Genomic DNA, 14,661 nt, shown 5'->3' with positions numbered 1-14,661 from the left:
AGAGATAATATGTTTTAGTTTGGATCATCAACAGTTAAAGACGTAGAAAGTTAGGAATCTTGCTGTTCATAATGTATAATAATAATAATATTTCAGAACATATTGGTAGGAACCTCAGGCTTCTCGCATGTGATGCACATATCTGTAATGAACTACTGTCTGATAAAGATTGTACAAATATTTAGTTACATACGCATAACGTATCTAAGTGTCTGTAAGATTGATATGTTGCTTTTAATGTTCAGAAACGTAAAGTTACGAACATTTCCAATGACTACAACGGCAATGAGTCACCGTTATAATCAGTCATCACATGAAATGAGACTATCACACACATTCAGTTGTAGGTAAAGCAGGCGACAGACTCCTGTTATTTTGCAGAGTAAGGAAGTGCAACCCCTCCACATGGGAAATCGCTTACAAACCACTGGCCGATGCATCCTTGAACATTGCTAAAGTGCACTAACCTGTACCAAATTTGATTAACGGGGGATTCTGAACGTACTAAAAGATGAGCTCCAAGAATGTTCTCAGGTTTGTTTGACCTAAGGGAAATGCAGAAAAAAATGAATCTAAAGATGCTTGAAGATACACACATACTATCACTTGAAGGTCTACATACAAGTTGACGAAACGGCGTAAAGTGAGGAATCGTTGAGTGTACTACATCCCTCTAACCATTATCTCCGTCGGGATCACGGAAAGAATGTTAGATTATTTACACATCACTGAGATGTGTTTATCGACATTTAGGTTTTCAACACGGACGGCGCGATAAAAATTAGGAAGTTCTAAATCTGGCTTATAAGACTGAGTTGAAAAAGTGACACGCCATGCCTCTCTCATGTCTACATGCATATATAATGGAGTTCAATCATTAGGGTAACAGCGCTATTCACAATCCATGAACGTGGAACGTGTGTTTTCTTACAAGCGTATGATGAGGGGAATGGGGAACGTTGAATCATGAAATACCAGTACGATATTTATCTTATAGTCTGGAGACCTTCGTCACGTAAGATGTATGAAATATTTAAAACATGAAGCCATTCCGAACTCAAATCCATCACGAATCAGCATAAGGTTTGAATCCTATGGGTATGGATACACAGTGGTATTCGATATCGCATTGAAGTAAACAGCCTACGAGTGTCAGTTTGAGGAACCTACTGCTATGTCAGTTCATGTCCACAAATCCCATACATGCTCTATGGTTGACAAATCGGTGGACGTGACAGGTCACACAAAATCTGCACGTCCTTCAAAGGACTTCAAAACTAAACCACCCCACTTTACCGTTTGGTACCGTGATTATGAAAGATATGAAACCAGCGTTTATACTGTTTGCCTTATTTTGGTGAACATTCATCCTCCATTAAAAAGATACTAAGTAGTCTGGTTCACCGATTCCAGAAGTTGGAGAGGTACGGGTATGTGGCTTCCTGTGAGAGTACTTCAGCTCGTTTACGGTCACAATGGCATCGATACCATCGCAACACACAAAAGCAAGACTGATCACTGAATACTGCAGAAAGTTACTCCGTGACCCAGTTGGTTCTGGCTCCACACCTTATACGTCTTGATAGTCTACGGAGCTGTTGTAGTTCGCCTATTCGTTACAGCCCTTCAAACAACCCTATGATCTTCTCGTGCCATAATTCTTCAGGAATTAGCCTTGTCCACTATTTGTACGAGACTGCATCCTCTCACCACCCGCTCTGCGGTTATTGCACTAAATCCAGTTGTGCTTCTGATCTCTCCGTATGATGCTTCAAGGTCCATCACATCACTGCTTCGACCTTTCTCTACGACCCAAAGATGGCGATAAGCTACACGTGCTGTGCTGCGATAGCCACCTGAAGTGTTCAAATGATGTTAAACCCACCCAATAGTCCTCATGTGCTGATTTTATTCGTCATATATAGAATTTTTTTCTCTATAGCCAAAGTACGCAAGATAGCCAAAAGACGTATTAATCAACATATCCCAGAGTATGTAAATACTGAACTGCTAGTTTAGTAACACTCATTCGTAGTGATCATGGTGTAACAGTTACTGCTTGGAGCAAGCTCGTTTGTTCTCCTGCTCTTCTCGCTACTTCATCACGGATGTAGTCACTCCATGGTATCTGCAACATTCTACACTACTACCACATCTCTAAAGCTCAACTCTTCTTTTCCGCCTTCCTCAGTGATCAGCTTTCTCACCAATACATGCATATGTTCCATATCTTGTTCCTCAAAATTCCGTTCTTAGTAGTCAAAGAGGCAACGTCAGTGTTGTTCTTTTCTGGATAAGCTGTTCTATCTTCAACATCCATTAATCTCTACCATTCGTTATGATACAACTCCCGACGCACCCGGCGGCAAACGACATTGCAGTGTTCAGAAGTACGATGCAATGTTTCTTTAGACGTGCAAGCATGTCCGAAGGGCCAGGCACTGCGGCTACTACAGACGTTATGAAATACGTGAAAAGTATTCGCAGCTACAAATATGAACAACCATCAGCAGTGTACGTCCAAAATTTGGCACTTTAGATTAGTTGAAACTAAGATTTCCGTGGCACTGCGATTATTTTACCATACTTCAACAGAAGGCTTACTTCTTAAATACCTACCAATCGTGTTCGCTCTATTCATCATGAGAACCAGAGCGTCGTAGACAAAGGCACACATGTTAATGCCTTTTCTTGACTTCAAGTAGGTGTTCTTTGACTTGTTCTTTGACTTCAGGTAGGCGTTTGTAATGTCGTTTATTGAAAATAATGCGGGATTACCGAGTATCGGACCAGATATTTGACCCCTTGCATGATTTTCTAGGTGTCAAATTCCAACATGTCGCTCTTAATGGAACAAATGTGACAGGTGTATAGATAATTTCTGCAGTATCCAAAGATAGTGTGATAGTAAAGTTAGAATTTAATATGCATGTGTACACTTAATATACATGTTAGTATTTAATATATACGTAATATACACGTGGATACTATCGGAAGTTTCCTGAGGCTGTTCGCAGATAAATAAGTTGTCTGTAACAAGTTAGAAACGCCAAAAGACTGCAGTGAATTGCCGGAAGATCCGCAGAAACTCGATAATAGCTGCAGAAAGTGGCAGCTGACCCTGAATGTACACGAACGCTAAGTAGTGGGCTTAAATAGACGATTTAATACCCTAGTGAACGGTTACACTATTAGCACCAGATCACTGAAAATAGTGCCTATCGTAAAATGTCTGTCGGTAAGCATTCGGAGCGACCCCCACAAGTTGAATGGTCACTAAGTGCAGAAGAAACGGGTTTCAGGACAGAATTATTAGGAGAACCATACTGAATTGTAATTCAAAGTAAACGATGGCTTACTGATCCATGAATTCTGTTCATCTGTTTCACATCAGGTTATATTAATAGAACAGATAGATAAGTTTCAATGACGCTGGTGCGCTTCCTCACAGGAACGTTTACCTAACGCCAAGGCATTATGGAGATGCTCAAAAAACTCACATGGCAGACGTTGTACACCCTTGTTGTGCGTCACAGATGTTCAAAATTCAGAGAGAGTATGTTACGAGAAGAGTTAGCCACATAAAATGAGGTGATATAAGTCATGGGATAACTACATGCACGTATACAGATGGTGGTAGCGTCACACACACAAGGTACAACAGGGCTGTGCATCTGCGGAACCGTCATGTGTATTTAAGTGATTCATGTGAAGAGGTCTCCAACGCGATTATGGCCACACGACGGGGATTAACTGGCTCTGTAGGAGGAGTGGTAGTTGGAGTAGGGTGCATGGGACATTCCACTTCGGAAATCGTTTGATAATTCAATATTCCGAGATAAACATTGTGAAGAGTGTGCCAAGAATATCAAATTTCAGGCAATACCTCTCGCCGCGGACCACGCAGCGGTAAGCGGCCTCCACTTAATGACTGACAGCGGCGGCATTTGCGTAGAGTTGTCAGGGCTAACAGACAAGCATCACTCGGGAAAATAACCGCAGAAAAAAGTGTGGGACGCAAGACGAATGTATTCGTTAGGGCAGTGTGGCGAAATATGGCGTTAATATGTTATGGCAGCAGATGACCGAGGCGAGTGCCTCTTCTAACAGCACGACATCACGGCATCGCCTGTAACGCCTCTGCTGATCTGACAATATCAGTTGGACCCTAAGCAACTGGAAAACCGTGCTCTGATCAGATCAGAACCAATTTCAGTTCTTAAGAGCTCATAGTATATTCGAGAGTGCGCATCCAAAAAATCCATGAACCTAGGTTATCAACAAGGCACTGTAGAGGCTGGTGGTGGGCTTTGTTTACATGGAATGGACTGGTTTCTCAGGTCTAACTGAACCAATCATTGACTGGAAATGGTTATGTTCAGCTACTTGAAAACCACTTGTAGCCATTCATGGACTTCACATTCCCAGACGACGATGGAATTTTTATGCATGATAATGCACCATGTCACGGGGCGCCAACTGTTTGCGGCTGGTTTCAATATCACTGTGGACAATCCGAGTGCCAAACATGAATCCCATCAAACGTTTGTGGGATATAATCGAGAGGTCAGTTCGTGAACAGAGTCCTGCACCCGCAACACTTGCGCAATTAAGGACTGCTGTAGAGGAAGCGTGTGTCAGTACTTCTCCTTGTGTCTTCTTACGATTTGAAGAGTCCATCTCATGCTTATTCGCTGCTCTGCTGCAGGAAAAAGGAGGTCCTGTCTGATGTTAGAAGATACCTAATGACTTCTGTCACACCACTGTGTTACCTACTCCCACACATGCTTCGCGAGATGACTACAAGGAAAAAGTTCGAAAAATAAAGTAACACTGAGGTTTAATGACAGTTATTCTCGACACGTGTATTCGTGAACTGAACATGGAAGGAGGCAGGAAATAGTGGTACTATAAGTACCTGAGCCGTGCGTGGCTTGTGTTCGTGACATAACTCACTTGACATCCTGTTTTTACTGTACTACCACCTCGTTATATTAATTTCAATTACTGGTGTCACCGAGTTGCCGCCATGCCTGCCCGTGAGCGGCAGCAGCAGCGCTCATCGATATAAGCCCTGGCGTATTACCCTTGCTGACTGGTATTACTTACCGGTTGTCGTGTGTTCGGGGTTAGTTCGGATCTGCCAGTGAGTTGAGCGGTGCTAGCAGTGCGGTTCGGACCTGGCAGTGTTTGACTGAGGACGCGGCAGAAGTACAGTCGGGGTGCGGCTGCAGTGAGGTCCGGACAGCCATGACTCGCCCGAAAGTTTGCCGATACATATCTCTAAAGTGCGGACCACCTTGGTTGGTCTTCAGTCGGTCGTCTTGTCGGACGACGTGTATGTTGGCTTGCGATAGCTTATGGGTTGCCTGCGTGTGCCGACTCTTGATTCGTCCTTGTTATTGCACAGTCGCTTCGTGCAAGTGTTCCTGAAACTGTGTGTAGCTTGTGATGTCGACTGCTCAGTTATTTTAGTGCTGTCTGTGTGCTGATGTGTGGCAGTCGGTCGGTTGGTGTGGATCAGCCACGATATCTCCACGCAGTGCAGTGGGCCGGGCCCGCTGGTGGTCTCTATGCAGTGTCGGTGTGTGTGGGAGCTGTTCCGATTGCTACGAGATTCGTAGCTTACCGACCCAGGACATCAAAGCTGAGTGGTGACTTAATTACCGAAACCAGTCTGTTCACATTGTACCGTTGGTTTTCATCGTTGGCTGTTGGGGCTATTCCCTTGAGCAAGAGTGAGTGTTCGAGTTGGCGGAAGTTTGGCCGCCATCCGGTGGAGTTTAACTGTATTTTGGTTATTTGAAGTTCAAGTACACCAGCGGAAATTTCTGCCTTGTGGCCGTTAGCGTTCCGATTACGTTCCCTGCCTGCTGACTTAAAATTCAGGCAGTGTCCTTTCCTCACCGTGTTGTCGTTGTCCTGCACGTGTGTGTAGTTTTGACAGCTTATGCATATTTGGTTTGGGCGGCTACACCTTTTACGTTTTTGCATTGGGATTCCTTGTGTACTGGTCGGGTGGAGAGCAAGGCGTCTTGTCGGTGGGTCCATTGACTGCCTCCTAATTTGGTTGACGGATATAGTTGGGCCGACTACCTGTCTCCCCTAAGGGAACGTTAATATTTCAAGTGCAGACCGACGCCCGGAAACTTCTGAGCGCCGCTCGCTGTACTGCATTTTCTTGTTGGTGTTTGATAGTGTATTTTAATGGCTTATAGCCGATTGTATGAATTTGTATACTTTTAGTTGGGTTTTAAATAATGGGTTCTCAGCCGTTTTAAGACTGAAAGTTCCTTACTTGTCAAGTCTTGCATTTTTGGGGCCTTCAGCCTCATTGAAATATTATTTTAGGATAAAGCCGTGAACTTTCTACCTTTTGAAATTTTAGTGTAGTTGTCGTTTAAATCATGGGCCATCAGCCGTTTTAAAAATTAAAGAGCTTATGCCCTTAACCCATAGGAGTGTGTGACATGTTCAGTCGATAGTTAAGCTCGGAAATTTGCGTTGTAAAATTTGGGCAACTAAATAAAGTTATATGTGTTTGAGTGTAACTGACAGCCGCTCATTTTTGGTCCCTTCCACAATTCGAGCTACCTGCTCTGTCCTCCGGATTTAACCAGGCGTTTCAGTACCCTTCGCCACACAGGTAGACGTAAATGTACTACCTTTCATATTTAAAGTTCGTACTTCGCGGAGACACTATCTCCGTCAGTTCAGAGCTGTTATGAATGGATTGTGCCATGCAGACCCCGTTATCGATGGTACAGAGAGGATCGCCGTTTTGATGTGCGCTCTCCCGCGTTTCCCTCCACCTGCCGGCACTGCCGCGCGCCACCAGGCAGTTCTAACGAAACTGGACGGCGGCAGTGCCGACAGCGGAAGCGGGCAGCGATAATTAACTGCTCCGCAAATGGCGGACAGCAGCCGGCGCGGCTTCCATTGTGTTCGCGTGACCGCCGGCCCTGCAGCCGTGGCCTCCCCTGCGCCGGTCAGTCACCCATCGCGCGTGCCCTTCTGCCTGCGGGTGATTCGTATGTCACGGGAAAGCGTCACGAGATACTGAGATACCGCTGCTCTGCGTGGATGCTGTCCGTATCGTCTACTCTACGGTCAGGTGGGCCATTTTAGTGATTTTTAGCAAATGCTTAGATGTTTCGGCAATACCCGCAATACCCGCGTGAGGCTGTCTGTGGTAGGAAATAGGGAGATTGAACATCGTTTCTTTTTATTTTAATACAACCCGCTATTTTAGACTTATTAAACTTTTAAAGGAAAAACACCTCCAGCCGTATTGACTACTACGAAATAGAACAATTTACGGTTATATAAGGGTGCCAGATTGATTAATAGCAAATGGATTAAATAGAATAATAAAAATTGTAGCAGTACAATAAAAGCACTAAAAATTCTTCCTAGAAAGAACTCTAAGATTTACAATCCAAAATAAAAGTGTACCACGCAAATAAGCGCCATATATGAAAATTACTATGCTGCAGCATAGCCGATGTGCACAAGGCACGCAAGAGGACTATACAGACCAAATACATGTTAAATATAGCGTCCTGAGGAGTACACGTAGTCAGCATGAACATTCATCAAATTAACAAATCATATATGAACACATTTAAGTAAATAAATCTAGTAAATACTCAATTGGCAAGCTAGGCAGTTAACAAAAATGGTTCAAATGGCTCTGAGCACTACGCGACTTAACTTCTGAGGTCACCAGTCACCTAGAACTTAGAACTAATAAAACCTAACTAATCTAAGGACATCACACACAACCATGCCCGAGGCAGGATTCGAACCTGCGACCATAACGGTCGCTCGGCTCCAGACTGTAGCGCCTAGAACCGCACGGCCATTCCGGCCGGTGGCAGTTAACACGTCAACAGCCTACATGACCTGGGAACAGTACAAAAGTAAATAAATAAATAAATAAAAGGAGTTATTGACGACCGTGCCCCCACTATAACATAGGTAGTGGCGGAGGACATACGTTGCCATATGTGATTTTATTTACGTTCGAAACAGGCGTATGTCTGTAGAAGTTGTTTTATTGGTCTTCACGGAGCCGTTGGGCTATGACATTTTTCATTTATTAGTGTGTATGACCGCTGAAGAAGGCTATATCACCATAGCAGGTTTAAAATTAAACAGAATTTAGTGCAACTGTGGGCTGATTTTCGATCGAAACAATTTCGTAACAGTTGCTGTTGTCGCTACCATGATGAAAAGAATGAAATAAAAGGAGGTCTGCAGTAGGCGCAGAACCATTGACACATATAAATACAACAGTGTCCTGGTAAAGCGCAGAGGGCTCAGAAAGATTAAGAAATGCTGGACCACCAGCACGATACAAACTGTTCGGTCGATGCCGAACTTGGCGCTTGCTCTGTCTGCCAAGCAGATTCCACCAGAGCAAACACAAATGGTAGACTAATTAACAGAGGAATACAGAATTTAGTAGAGGAAATGAGCCAGGCGTCTACTATAGACCGAACGCCGTCGCCCCACGACAGTCAAAATCACAACATGAAAAACAAGTAAATAATTGTTCGGTGAGTAAGCGGAGTCAAATCAGACGTCACGCAGAGTGGAACACAATACCCCAAACAAACGGGTTCGATTGGCAAAGGTGGCCCTGAATAACAACAGAGAGAACATAACCTTTTGAATAACGTAACAGCCACGTATATGACTATAGTAACAAATTCAACATAAAATCCTCTCTGAGAAAAACTTAATAATTAAAATAAAGGGGTCAGCCCTTAAAATCAACAAGAAATGCAGTCGAACGCGGTAACATAAACATCCAATAACACAGTAAACGAAATTGTGCGCTTCAGTAGTTGCACATGCAGGGCGTGGCACATGAAATGAACCCACACAATATGTAAATTAGTAGCGGCACAAATGCGATTCCTTACCGCAGCCAACTAGATAACCTACACCGAATTTCAAAAGTAACACTCACACACGACAATTAAACAAAAAACAAATTCACTAGTTTTACGGAAGCGCCTAGAGACAGAAGCGCGATCAGTAACCAGAAGTCTGACAAGGAGCCGGACGTGAACCTCGAACAAACAACCAGAGAACTACCGAATAAACAGTCACAGTACTGGTACAGTAATTGGCAATTATGGCTATGGTTACTGCCGGTGTCCCACTCACTCGCATACGATAAACTAAATCGAAAGCTCATCAGATACATCCCGACAACAATCCAGGAAGGACAGCGTGGATCTTACACACGACTTCAAGATAATAACGGTCAGCCTCCCGCGTCGAGGTCCGGTCACTGCCCTCGCGCCTCCGATCTTCGAGTGGACCACGCCCTCCTGTGGCAAAGATGATCTAATCAACACCGCGACGCGACCTATCCATCACGCAACAGTTATTTCTTCCCCGTCCTTACCGCCTCCAAAACCGGTGGGTGGCGGGTGTGGACAGAAGAGACAGCAGGGACTTAATCGACACTACCATTTGTAACTTATAATTTTCTTTTCCTCATCCCTAAGCCTGTTACCATGTTGGGAACCACTACTAGACAGTAGGGAACAAAAATCCTGGGTGCCAGTTGAGCCGTGGCGGCTCGGGTTTCATCTATCGAACGTACCGCGTATAATATTATCACTGGATCGCGGAGGAAAGAGAGAAGTGGCGCCCCCCTCGTGGAGGAAGTCGGCGAGGACCTGTGACAGTCGAGTAGTTGGATTTTTGGAGGGCGAGCAGAAACAGTGAGATAGGCAGTAATGCGCGGAGCGTGAAGCCGTGTCTGCCGAAGCCATGTGTGGTGGCAAGTTTGCCACGTTACCTGATTGTGGTTGGGCATTTGCGGCGGTGGGTAGAGGCGCCGATGCTGTCGGGAACATGTTGCTTCCTTGTCTATGATAGATTTACCGTTTGCTTCTAGTGTCTACATTCTCGTCTCAATGGCTCTGTGAATGATGTGACGCCATTGTGAGCACAGTTGGTTTGGATATAAGCAGCATTTTCTTCTCAGTGTCCATCGTTCTGGCGATTACTGAGTGTGCTTGCCGTTGTGGTTTATTTATTGAGCAGTGTGCTTTGCACGCTTGACCTCACTATTAGGAGTCCTTTTCGTAAGGCCGCGTTTATCCTGTGAGGACTTGTGTTCTGCATTTAAAAAATTTGTTGTTCTCAGTCACTGAATTGCTCAAATGCATTCGTACTTCTCTGCTTAAGTATTCTTGTTTTACGCCCCTCTGAATAGGAAAATGATAAAGGGCCTTACTATTACTGACCTTCTTGTGTGCCACTGACTTGGTTGTGTTTTCCAGCCACGTAATTTGTGCGTTTATTGTAACGAACCGATGTCTTTTTCTGATTAATGTTTCCTTGTGACATTGAGTGTTAATCTTGTAACGAACACTGTTTTAGATATTTTAATCAGTGTGTTGCAGGACATATCCTATTTGTGCCTCGTAAGTGGAGAGCGGAATCGGTTTATTGGCCATGATGATGTGTTGGTAGATCCATTTCACGAGTCCAGGACAGTCACCCGGAGATTTAGAAGTTGTATGTTGTGTTAAGTTAATACTCCTTATTTTAAGCGTAGTGCGCTCATGCAGGAAGCTTATGTGGTTTTGCGCAGATTGCGCGTTATGTTTAGATGACTCTGCATTCAGTGTGTTAAGTGGTGTCCTCTGAGGTGCTGGAAGTAGTGGATAGACAGCAGTTTTGGACACGTTGTATTTGCAAATAATTTAGGTCCTTATTAGGTTTGTGAGTTGCTTGCCCTTTGTGTCACAGGTGGTGCTAATTTCGTTAATTTCGCTACCAGTCTTCGCAGAGGCTGCGGGAGGAGCCGACCCACTGTGGCAAGCAGTTACGTAGTGGCGCCCGCCCACCGTAATGGGCTTTGTTTACTAGCCCGACGCCTTCCTGTACTTGGTGGCGGGAGCGTGTTGACTGGTTTCTTACGGCTTGCAGTCTGGGAAACCGTGCCTTTGGTTTACACGTGGAAGACTTATGTTTTGCTTCCAGTACTTCGGAGTGGCTTTATGTGGGTAATGAGAACGACTTATGTTGTTGGTGGCTCAGGCCGAAAGTGGTTCACTTGCTAAACAGAAGGTGTATATGCATTTATTTTCCATAATTCTGTAAACATGTTTAGGTGGTTGTGTTTTTTTTAAGTCAATTGAATTGTTATTCAGAGGTTACTATGTATGGCCATTAACTTATGCAGACATTTAATAGCAAGGGAGTGTATTGATTTCTGGTTTCAAGTTGTGTTGATTATGTGGGGAAATTGCTTTGAACAGACATTTAATTATTTAGTAATCAACTGAATGCTGTTTGTGAGTTGAAGTTTGTGTTCCGAAACATATTAACGATTATTTTTAGTAGTTCACTTATGTAGTTAAGCTATTTACAAGGCCTGTTGTGTTGTTTCCTTTTAAAAGTATTATCAATGTTATTAATAAAGAAGTTTGTTGTAAAAAAATTAACAGTGAATGATGTGCCTCAAATCCCTTTGGCCCACACCAGTATTACCTGTGGGGCCCCTACACCTAAAAATCTTAATGGACACCGCTTCTGCAACCTGTATTCCGTGGATGCCGGCTCTGATTATAATGCACTGCTTCCCTCCTATAGGCGCTTTGGATGTGGGCCATGTTCCTGCTCCACTTACCTTCGATAGTCTGAAGAGAGATTTCTTTGGCCACTGAGGGACTCAGCATTTGTTCGCTGAGTACGTGCTTGGCGACCCTGCAGTGCCTGATCTGGACACTGGTAAGTGCCACAAATCGTCTGTCACTGTATGTTCTGGGCATGCTTCAGCGTTCACAGTGTAGTGCGGCAATGAAAAATTGTGTGCCACACGAAATGGGGATCTTGGCTTGACAGCCCATATCGCGACAGTGGTAAAAACCTTTAAAAAACCCTCATTCTCAAGATGTGCTGTGCGCTGATGAGATTCATTGCCATTGAGGTGGAACAGTAGTTATTGGGAAACGTCTGGGGAATCTGTTGCACCTCAGTTTTATAGGGTTTACGAAGGTATGCAATGATCTGTCTGGGCGGACCTTTATTTTCCTAGTTGCCAGTGGGACCAGCGGAAAGGATGGGCTGCAGGTATGTATCAATAACCAATCAAACAAGAGGGTTCATTTAGCTGCTCCTCCAGATTTGGACACTGAACAAACATTATCAGTATTGAGTAACACAGCACACGCTGGTGGCCAGAGAGAATTTCTTGTAACAAAATGGAAAGGAGGATGCTTCGAGAAAGTTTAATTTTTTACATACAAAAAGATTTAGAGGTAATCGCTGGAAGTTTAAGATTTGTCAAGCACTTGCCGAATGGGAGCCTGTTGGTAGAAACATCTCATTCCACAAAGGTGAAGAACTTTCAGGAAGCTCAGTGTCTCAGGGAGTATACAATAGAAAGTGAACTGCACCATACCTTGAACTAAAACAAAAGAGTTGTAACTTGCGGGGATCTGGTCGACATTCCCCAATAATAACTGAACGCTAAGTGATCCGTGGAAGATATCGTTGCTATACAGAATGTAGTGAAATGGGTGAATGGCTACTTCATGTAATCAGGCTCTTTTGTATTGCCTTTAAGCAGCATGAAACTTCCTGGGATCATCAAGGCTGATTTCCTCCGCCGCAGTATGCAGCCTTATTTTACTAACCCTATGTACTGTTTTACATTTCAGAACTTTGGGCATACCTACTTAGGTTGTTAGGCAGCAACCACTTGTGACAGTTGTGGTGAGGGCTCCCATGAAGGTATTGGTTGTTCATCTCCTCCAAAATGTGTAAAATGCTCTAGGGCTCACACTGCCTGAGTAAAGACTGCAGTATTTCCTTGAAGAAAGGAAGGCACAACAGACCAAAACAATTAAGAATCCATAGTATGGTGACGCCAAAAGATCTATAAGACCCCCGACGTTTCCTACCTCCTTTTTTTCTGCTCTTAAATAACCAGTTCAGAAGACTGATGGTGCTACCGAAACGGAGGTTGCTGATGTCAGCACTAGTACCTGATTTCGCCACTGCATTTGTGCAGCCACAGTTCTTTCCAACTCTCTGATTCCTCCCAATATTTCATCAAGTCGGTAGTCGCTAACATCCCAAAACTCCCTGCTCCTCCAAAGGTTCAGTCTGGTCCACTGTTTAGAAATTCCACTACCACTGACATATTTGTGGCTCTGAAGCCTATCCAGAGCAACAAAAGAAAGGCCAAATGTACTCCACTGATGGAGTCGGGATGCAAAAGTCTGACAATGTCAGTGTCATACTATAGGATGTCTCTCTAGACTCTGTGGTACAGCTAATGGACCTAGATGTATGACTGGGGTAATCGTCTTGTCCCAAGAAGATACCCCCATCCATTATAAACTCCCCAGCAGAAAGACAGGGTGAAAGTGCAACCCCTGTGACGAATGGCTCCCACGTTACAGTGGAAGACTAATGGACTGAGAACACATGTGTAGGAACTGAAACTGCTAGTGACTGAACGCCCGTTGTGCCTGTGTTTACAAGAAACGCTTTTTAAAGCCACTGACATGTCTGTAGTAAAGGTCTATACACTTCACGTGACAGTACGACCCGACGGCAGAAATAAATCGGGTTGGGGCAGGAGGGCAAGGCGGCGGGGTTGCTGTATTTGTCAGTAACATGCTTCATACCTCTGTTCTTCCCTCGCTACTGACCTGCAAGCAGTTGTTGTTGAAATTCATGAGACTCCCGAGGGTCACTGTTTGCTCAATGTACCTACCTCCACAATGTACAATCGACTCTGATGCCCCTGTAGATCTTGTGGAACAACTCCTGCGACCATTTCCCGAACTGGGAGACTTCAGTGCCCATCATGTCTTGTGGAACATGATCTCAGCTACTCCTCAGGGTATGGTTTTAGAGAGACTCATGACATGTCATGCACTGTGTATCCTCAACATAGGTTGTCATACTCATTTCTGCGCTGCTACTGTGTCATTCTGAGCCATCGATCTCTTTCTGCTCTCCAGCATTTGCCGACTGTTCAACGGAAGGTCACTGACGACCTTCATTCTAGTGACCAAATCCCACTCCGAATTCAGCTACCAGATGGAGCAATACCTGAAGAGAAGCCACCAAAATGGATGCTCAGCGTTGCTAACTGGACACCGTTCAGCCAGATGGCTGTGTTTGAACATTGCAACGGCAGCCTGAAATGGGTGGACCACCTCACATGAGTGACCAATCAAGCCACGGACACATCCATCCCAATGTCCCCAGGTCGTCTTAGGAGGCGACCAGTACCTTGTTGGACCAATTAGTGCTATTCAGCCTGCAGCTTTTCAACGATTTAAATGCTTCTCTGCAGCAGAAAACCTCTTAGCCCTTAGAGTTGTGAGAGTAAGGCTCAGCAAATTGTTAACTGTTCGACTTGTCCTATGAAAATATGGGAAGACATTCGCACGATGTACGGTTAACACAGTCGTTTACCAATACCAGAAGTGTTGAAATAGGGGTGTCTCGAAACAATGCCCAGAGAAATTGTTCAGACACTGGCTGAGCATTTTGCAAAAACCACTGTCACTTACAGTAAGGATCTGCCATTTCGCCATTCCCATGCGACTGTAGAGATGGGCAAATTGAACTTCGGATCCCGCAGTTCTGAGTCCTACAGCACAATTT

Source organism: Schistocerca americana, chromosome 3 (assembly GCF_021461395.2).
Source record: "Schistocerca americana isolate TAMUIC-IGC-003095 chromosome 3, iqSchAmer2.1, whole genome shotgun sequence".
Classification (NCBI taxonomy): Eukaryota; Metazoa; Arthropoda; class Insecta; order Orthoptera; family Acrididae; genus Schistocerca; species Schistocerca americana.
This window is presented reverse-complemented; position numbering follows the sequence as displayed.